This window comes from Carlito syrichta, unplaced genomic scaffold (genome assembly GCF_000164805.1).
Source record: "Carlito syrichta isolate Samal-C Ts95f unplaced genomic scaffold, Tarsius_syrichta-2.0.1 Scaffold316401, whole genome shotgun sequence".
NCBI lineage: Eukaryota > Metazoa > Chordata > Mammalia > Primates > Tarsiidae > Carlito > Carlito syrichta.
In genome coordinates, this window is record NW_007260497.1 from 447,934 (window position 1) to 456,162 (window position 8,229).

An 8,229-nucleotide genomic window follows, 5' to 3' on the forward strand; every position below is an offset into this window, starting at 1 on the left:
AGGCGGGCGAGCTCGCCGCCGGCGCCGCAGGCATGGGACGGCCGGGACGCCGAGGCCTTTGAAGGCAGCTGTGTGCGGAGCTCTTGCGCGCAGCCTGGGGCCAGCCTCCATGCGGGTGCAAGGCTGAGGGCTGCGCAGGCCAAAAAACAGACTCCGGGCGAACTGAGAAAGCCAGCCGGCGCGGGAGGACAGCAATTCGTAACTGTTGGACCCAGGAAGGGGCTGGGGGAAGACGGGTAGAGCTCCTGGGGGCCGCAGGTGGAGCCAGTAGGGACGAGACAACGGAAGCCATCTACTGGTGGAGCCAAGGAAGGGCGGGACAGGGTGGTTGGTGTCTACAGAGGTCAGGCTCCGGGGCCCTCAAGACTCGCCGACCCTCTCGCGGTTGCGCAGGACCGGGGGCTGCAGGAGGTTGAAATGCTGCAGCGCCGGCCGGGGCCCAGCGCTCGTGCACGGCTCAAACAGGCGCTGGAAGAGCTGGTGGCTGGAAGCAGGTGAGCTGAGAGCCTCTCCATGCTGCTGCCTGTCCCGGGCCAATTCCGGGGCGAGGGAGACTCAAGGTGGTTGTCTGAACCCCAGGCGACTTGCAGCTGGTTTGCTCAGTACTTCACAGAAGAGTGAGAAAGAGATGACTTCTGTGTCAGGAGAGATGATGGAGATCATGGAGGTTAGGCCACTCTCAGATCTTCCGAGCCTCTTCTGCCTTCCTTCTTCTATAACCTCCCTTTCCCACGCTTTTAGAGGCTTTGTTTGTTTGTTTGTTTGTTTGAGTCAGAGTCTCAATCTGTTGCTCAGGCTAGAAGGCAGCCTGGACCTGCTGGGCGCAGGCGATCCTTCCACCTCAACCTTCCAGGTAGTTGGAACCGCAGGCGTGTGCCACCACACCCGGCTACTTTTTTGATTTATTGTAGAGATGCGGTCTCACCAATTTGACCAGTCTGGTCTGGAACTCCCAGACTCAGGCAATTCTCTTGCCTCGGCCTCTCAAAGTGCGGGGATTACAGACGTGAGCTACCACACCAGGCTTAGAGGTTTATTTTCCTCAAGCTTCCCCTCCTCCCCTCCTCCATTCTTGTGCTAGCTAAGGACCTTCTCTCTCACTTCACATAGATAGCCAGAGCCCACCCTTCCCCACCCAGCCCACCGCTCTGCAGGTCTCGGTGTCCTCCACTCTCCTGCCCTCCTGCTGCAGTGAAGGAAGTGATCCTGCCCCCACAGCCACCGCTGTGGCCTGGACTTCATCTTCTCTCATTTGCTGGGGAAACTGGCTCTGACTGTCCACTTTCTCTCCTTCATGGTCAACTGGCCCCTAGTGACCAGGTCCCTGCTGTAACCACTAGTCGCCTCCATCTGGCCCTCACTGCCCTTCACCTTCTCTGCCCTGAATTCCATAACCTGATCCTCTTTTTGAAATAATTATCAGGCAGCCCCTTCGGATACCCTCCCACTATAGGAGCTTTTCAGTCCTCTTAATAATTCCTGCTTTCTAATTTTAAAAAGATCATCTATTTATTCAATAAATACTTATGGCACTTAATATGCCAGAAACATTCTGGGCACAGGAATATCAGTGAAAAAGCATTTCCTGCCCACAGAAATCACTGAAGTAGGGTAGGCGCAGTGACACGCACCTGTATTCCCAGCAACTTAGGAGGCTGAGGTGGAAGATCACTTGAGCTCAAGAGTTTGAGACCAGTCTGGGCAACATAGTGAGACCTCATCTCTACAAAAAAATAAAATAAAATAAATTAGCTGGGCATGGTGGCACACACCTGTAGTCCCAGCTATTCAGGAGGCTGAGATGGAGGGATTGCCTGAGCCCAGGAGGTCAAGCCTGCCATGAGCCGTGATCATGGTGATCATTCCACTGCATTTCAGCCTGGGCAACAGAGTAAAACCTTGACTCAAAAAAAAAAAAAAAAAGAAAAGAAAGAAAGAAAGAAAGAAAAGAAATCCCCAAAGCTTACAAGGGGCATGAGATAAGGAATGAGTGGAGACACACATAAACATGTAAAGAAAGAGATAGAAATACAATAAGTGTGGGGGGGAGATGGGATTAACAGTAGCAAATATCTGTCTGGGGATGGGGAAACGCCTCTTATCAACAGGGTGCCTGAATGAAACGTAGTTGTACACCTAACCCTTAACTGTACCCCACAAAACCACAATAAAAAATGTTGATTATGAAAAAAAAAAAAGAATTCTTATACCCTCTTTGGGGATTGATTTCTTTATAAAATTACACTTTTCTCTCTTACGATTTTTTTTTTTTTTTTTGAGTTGGAGTCTCACTCTGTCGCCCAGACTGGAGTGCAGTGGCCGCTCCCGGCCACCGCAGCCTCCACCTGCTGGGCTCCGGCGATCCTTCCGCCTCAGCCTTCTGAGTAGCTGGAACTACAGGTGCGTGCTACCACGCCCGGCTGATTTTTTGATTTATTGTAGAGATGAGATCTCGCCTGTCTAGGCGGGTCTGGAACCCGCGGGCTCAGGCAATCCACTCACCTCAGCCTCCCAAAGGCGCGGGGGGATTACAGGCTGAGCCACCAAGCCCGGCTCTTATGATATTCTTTACTCTGAATAGTATTTTGTATAATATTAATAAAGATATTCTACCTTTTATTATGTTAAAAAAACAAAAGAAATACAATAAGTAGGATAAGTGTTTAGGGAGAAAATACAGCAAGGAGATAATGGAAGTAATGCAGTTTTCAGAAAGGGTGTGGAGGGAGGCCACCATGAGGAGGAATTCTACCCTGCCTCTGAATGCTGGAGCTTTCTAGGTCCATGGAGGTGACATGAAGATGAAGGCGAATCCATGTCAGTGAGGGTGTTCCAGGCAGAGGGGACAGCATGCCTGGTGTGTCTGAGGAAGAGCAAGGGAACCAGTGTGACTGTGGCTTTGTGAGCAGAGTTGATGAGACTGGAGGACGCGGGGGAAGAATGATGGTGGTGGAGTAGATCCCGTGGGAGCTTCACAGTCATTGTAATGACCTTGGTTTCTTCCCTGAGTGAGATGGGAAACCGTTGAAGCTTTTAAAATAAAAGAAATATACTCTAACATGTATGTATCCCTAACAAGGATCAGTGGAAGAGGGATGGGGTAAGAGAGGAGGCAGGAGATGGCTTGTGGCAATCCAGGTGGTAGTTGGGCATGGACTGAATCCAGGCTGGGTGCGGTGGGGATGGAGCGCCATGCCTGAATTCAAGAGAAGTTTTAGAGTTGGAAGGGACACCTCAGGGCTTGCTGATGGATAGGTACAGGGGAGGAGGACAGAGTGAGAAGGAGAGTGATGAACACGCCCAGATTTGGGTTTGCACGGCTGTGTAGATGGTGCTGAGACATGGAAAACAAAGGTCTGAGGGAAGCCGGATGGGTGCAGTTAGGAGGACAGACGGTGGAAGCTCATCTTTGCATATTGACTTGGACACACTTCCGGTAGGCAGTCAGCTATTTGAGGTCAGTTCTGGGAAGAGCTCTAGGCTGGAAATGTAAATTTAGAAGCTGCCATTACATAGGTTGGTCTGGACAGGGTCCTCTAGAGGGCATGGAAAAAAGAGTTCTGTGGACCCAGAGAGCTCCGCATTCAGAGGTTAGCGTGAAAGCAGGGACTCAGCCGAGGACCTGGTCAGGAGAGGAGTGAGGTAGGAAGCCGTTGGCACTCACTCTTCTGTCCTCATCTCATTCAGCCTTCCAGCATCAGCAGACCCAGCCTCCTTGTAGAAACACTCTTTGCTGTTGACTTCCCTGCCTGCACTGCCCTTATTCTCCTTCTGCCTCCCTGGTTGCTTCTCGCCTCTTTTGCGGCTGCTCTCCCTTTCTTTCTTTCTTTTTTTAGAGTCACACCCTGTCATCCAGGTTGGAGTGCAGTGGCACACTCCAAGCCACCGCAGCCTCAACCTGCTAGGCTCAGGCGATCCTTCTGCCTCAGCCTTCCAAATAGCTGGAACTACAGGCACATACCACCAGGCTCGGCTAATTATTTATTTATTTATTTATTTATTTATTTATTTATTTACTGTAGAGATGAGAGCTCGCCAAGTTGCCCAGGCAGGTCTCAAGCAATCCTCTCACCTCCATCTCCCAGCAGCATCCAGCTGCTCTTCCTTTCTTCTACTTTTTTTTTTTTTTTGTTAGTTGGAGTCTCACTCTGTCACCCAGGCTGGAGTGCAGTTGGACTGGATGCAGTTGGCCACCACAACCTTAACCTGCTGGGCTCAGGCGATCCTTCCACCTCAGCCTTCCAAGTAGCTGCAACTACAGGCATGCACCACCATGCCCAGCCCTTTCTTCTTTTTTTATTTTTATTTTTTTGAGTTGGAATCTCACTCTGTCGCCCAGACTGGAGTGTAGTGGCATACTCACGGCCACCTCAGCCTCAACCTGCTGGGCTCAGGCGATCCTTCCATCTCAGTCTTCCAAGTAGCTGGAACTACAGGCACATGCTACCATATCCGGCTTATTTTTTGATTTAGTCTCACCGAGTTACCCAGGCTGGTCTTGAACCACTGAGCTCAGGCAATCCTCTCGCCTCGGCTTCCCTACAGGCTTGAGCCACTGCGCCTGGCTCTCCCTTTCTTCTTGACCACTAAGTGTTCGAAATGTACATGCATATGTGTTCCAGAGCCTAACTGTGGGGCTGTCTCTCTGTCCTCATTCTCTAAGTCTTCAAAAGAGCGACTACCTTTTATCCAGCTAATTTCCTTGCTTGCTTTTCTATACAGTCCAATTAAATAGTTTCTATTTGAACGTTACTGAAATAATTTTATTACTGAAATTATTCTTTGGCAGGGAAATTTCAATGAAGATTTGCACCTATCTATATTTCACTATTTATAGCTGTAGCCAGTGTAGTTTCCTTTTGTGGCCATTATTTCTACAAAATCCAGTTTTCCCGAATCAAATATTTTTTATTTTATTCTTTTGTCATTTAAAAAATCAATATCAAATGTTAATAGGCACAGTTTTAGCCCTTGTCAGTTTTATTTTATGTTAATTATTCCTACCAATAGAAATTTTGGCACAAAATTACTAATTTACATTAGTAAAGTAAAAGTATAAGCTCTGGAAGCAGTATGTAGTTAAAAATAACCCTTGGAGTCATTTACTTTATATGTTTTTGAAATGTCTATAATAATGAGTTAAAAAATCATTGGGGGTTAAACTGGAGTCAAGATATACTGTCTCAAAAATCATTTTACTTTACCCCACAAATATTTTTTCGGCATCTACTAGGTGCCAGGTCCTGAGGATACAGTGGTAATCAAGATGAAGTCCCTGCCTCAGCTTACTTTCAGTTTAGCAAGACACACAATAGGCAAATAAAGCAAAGTATGTGAGGATGGAAAAGTAACAGGGACGAGGGTGACCAGGGAAGATGACATTTGGGCAGAGACTTGGAGGAAGGAAGGCAGTGGACCATGTAAGCAGCTCAGGGGCAGGACATCCTCACAGGGGGCAACGAATACAAAGGTACCGTGGCAGTGATGGGCTTGGGGATTTGTGGAGGAGCAGAAGGCCAGTGTGCCCTGAGGGATGTGTACGAGGGCCAGAATTTTTATTTATTTCTTTTTTTAATTTATGGTTCTGACAAGGTCTCACCAAGTTGCCCAGGCTGGTCTCGAACCCCTGAGCTCAGGCTATCCTCTCGCCTCGGCCTCCCAAAGTGCTGGGGTGACAGGCTTGAGCCACTGCACCCAGCCTTGGGGGGCAGGATATTATTTGATGAGTACAGGGATATAAAGAAAGCCAGAATGTGTAGGGCCTTTTAGATCATTTTAAGGATTTTGTTATTTACTCTGAGATAAGTGAAATGGTCTGGAAAGCTTTGAAAAGAGCACTCTGGAGCCTGCATTGAGAATATTCTATGGGGGCGGGGTAAGACTAGAAGTGGTGAGAATTAGAAGGGCAAAAATTCTAGGTGAAAAATGGTGGCGGCTTGGGCCAGGGCGGTCCTGGCGAAGGAGAAAGTGGTCAAATTCTGGACCTTTTTTGAAGGTAGAGCATAAATAATTTGCTGGTGGATTGATGTGAAATGGAAGAGAAATAGCAGTAAAGGGTGACTAGTTTTGAGGTGAAGCAGGATTTTCGGCTTTTTGGATTTTTTTAGTGGGGGGCCATTGGCAACCATGCATTTGGTTTAGTCAACCTGATGGAAACTAAACCACAGACCACCTGAGACTCAAATGCCTCTAGGAATCCCTCAGGGTATAAATGCAGAGTCTGATGCAGGTGGCCCTGGGGTGGGGCTGAGATTCTTCATGTCTAACTACCCTGTAGCCAAGTTCAATGCTGTTGGTCCATGAGCCATCCTTGGGGTAGCTAGGGCAGCGGGGGAGTTAAGTATCTGTGAGCTCTGGAGCTCAAGGGAAAGGCTGGTCTTGAGTTTGGGTGTGGTCCAAATACAGAAGACCGTCCTTGGATGAGGAAGGCACTTCTTCTGAGCTCAAGCCTGAAAGGCTGTGAGGGAGGTGGGGGAGCAGAGGCTTGCTCGGAAGGGAGTGGTCCAAAGGTCAGTGTTCTCTCCTTTGTTTTTGTTTTTTTTTTTGAGTTGGAGTCTCACTCTGTCGCCCAGACTGGAGTGCAGTGGCCGCTCCCGGCCACCGCAGCCTCGACCTGCTGGGCTCTGGCGATCCTTCTGCCTCAGCCTTCCGAGTAACCGAACTACAGGCGTACGCTACCACGCCCAGCTAATTTTTTGATTTATTGTAGAGATGAGGTCTCGCCTGCCCAGGTGGGTCTCGAACCCACGGGCCCAGGCAATCCACTCACCTCAGCCTCCCAAAGGCGCAGGATTACAGGCTGAGCCACCAAGCTCGGCTTGTGTTCTCTCTCTTGATTCTCACCTGCTCTGCTCATCCCTGCTCAATGCAGACAGTTTTGCTGCGGTGCTGAGTGCAGGACGATGCCCCAGCCCCATGCCCTGGATCGATACTGAGGGAAACTGCTGGTGCACAGCCTGGTATGGACCCAGGAAGGGACTCAGGGGCACCTAGCTGCAACCCCCCACTCATGCTCTCTTCTTGCCCTTCCAGAATCTGTTGGCAAAGCACAGATTGTGACTTCTGAGGGGCCTGAGGCCGGGCAACATGCAAAAAAAGGTGGCAATGGCCAAGAAACTCCTGGCATAACTGCAATTGCTGGCTCAGGAGGTAACACCTCATTCACCTCACTTCCCGACCCTGGATACCCTTCTCCCTAAGCTTTTTAGAACATTCCAGGGGCTTCCTGGCAGGTGTGATGTAACATTTGTCCTTTGGGATGATGCCAGGTTTGGGACTCATTGCTTTGGGCATAGGGACAAGCTCCATCGAGCAGCAAAGGGTGAAGATGAGCATTCTGGAGCCCAGTGGGGATCCAGGGAATATTTGGGGTCTCTTTGGATGAAGGGTTGAGAATAAAGTCCCTTGGGCATGACCTCCCTGGTCTGACGTGCTGAACATGACATGTGTGAAGGATGAAGGAAGTTCACATTTTTGGGATATTTCCTTTGCTAAGCACCTGCATGTTCGTTATCTTGTATGATCTTTCCCAACAACCTTGGGAAGAGGTAACCCTATCTGACAGGAACAGAAACTGAGGCTTACAGAGGGAAAGTGACTGGTCCACTATGTCACAGCTGGTTAAGACTCTGAGTCTTAAGTCCTTCCCAAAGACACAGGAGGTTTAGACTGCTAGGCCAGGAATCTTCAAACAGTGAGGAGTTGGATTTTATTTAGACCATGAAGGATAAGCTGGAGTTTACAAAGTGAGAAAGAATTAATTGCATGTGCAAAGGCCCAAAATAAGGAGACCTGGGCAGCTAGAAGTCAGCGTGTCAGAAGGAGAGACAGGATAGAGATCTTATTATATTTAATTTTGGTACAAAATGCCCTTTTCTTTTTGAGCCAGTGTCTGTTACCCAGGCTGGAGTGCAGTGGCCTGCTCATGGTTACTGCATCCTCAACCCGCTGAACTCAGACAATCCTTCTGCCTCAGTCTTCCAAGTAGCTGGGACTACAGGTGCATGCCACCTCGCCTGGCTAATTTTTTGATTTATTGTGGAGACAAGGTCTCGCCATGTTGCCAGGCTGGTCTTGAACCCCAGATCTTAGGCAATCCTCTTGCTTTGGCCTCCCAAAATGCTGGGATTGCAGGTCTTGCTCTGTGCCCAGACTGCAGTGCAGTGGCATGGTGACATCTCACTGCAGCCTCAAACACCTGGGCTCAAGCGATTCTCTCACCTCAACCTC

General features: G+C 49.1%; 1 pseudogene; it reads left to right on the forward strand.

Moving 5' to 3' along the window:
• LOC103276901 overlaps window positions 1–8,229 on the forward strand; it is a 37,831-nt pseudogene that overhangs the window by 8,305 nt on the left and 21,297 nt on the right.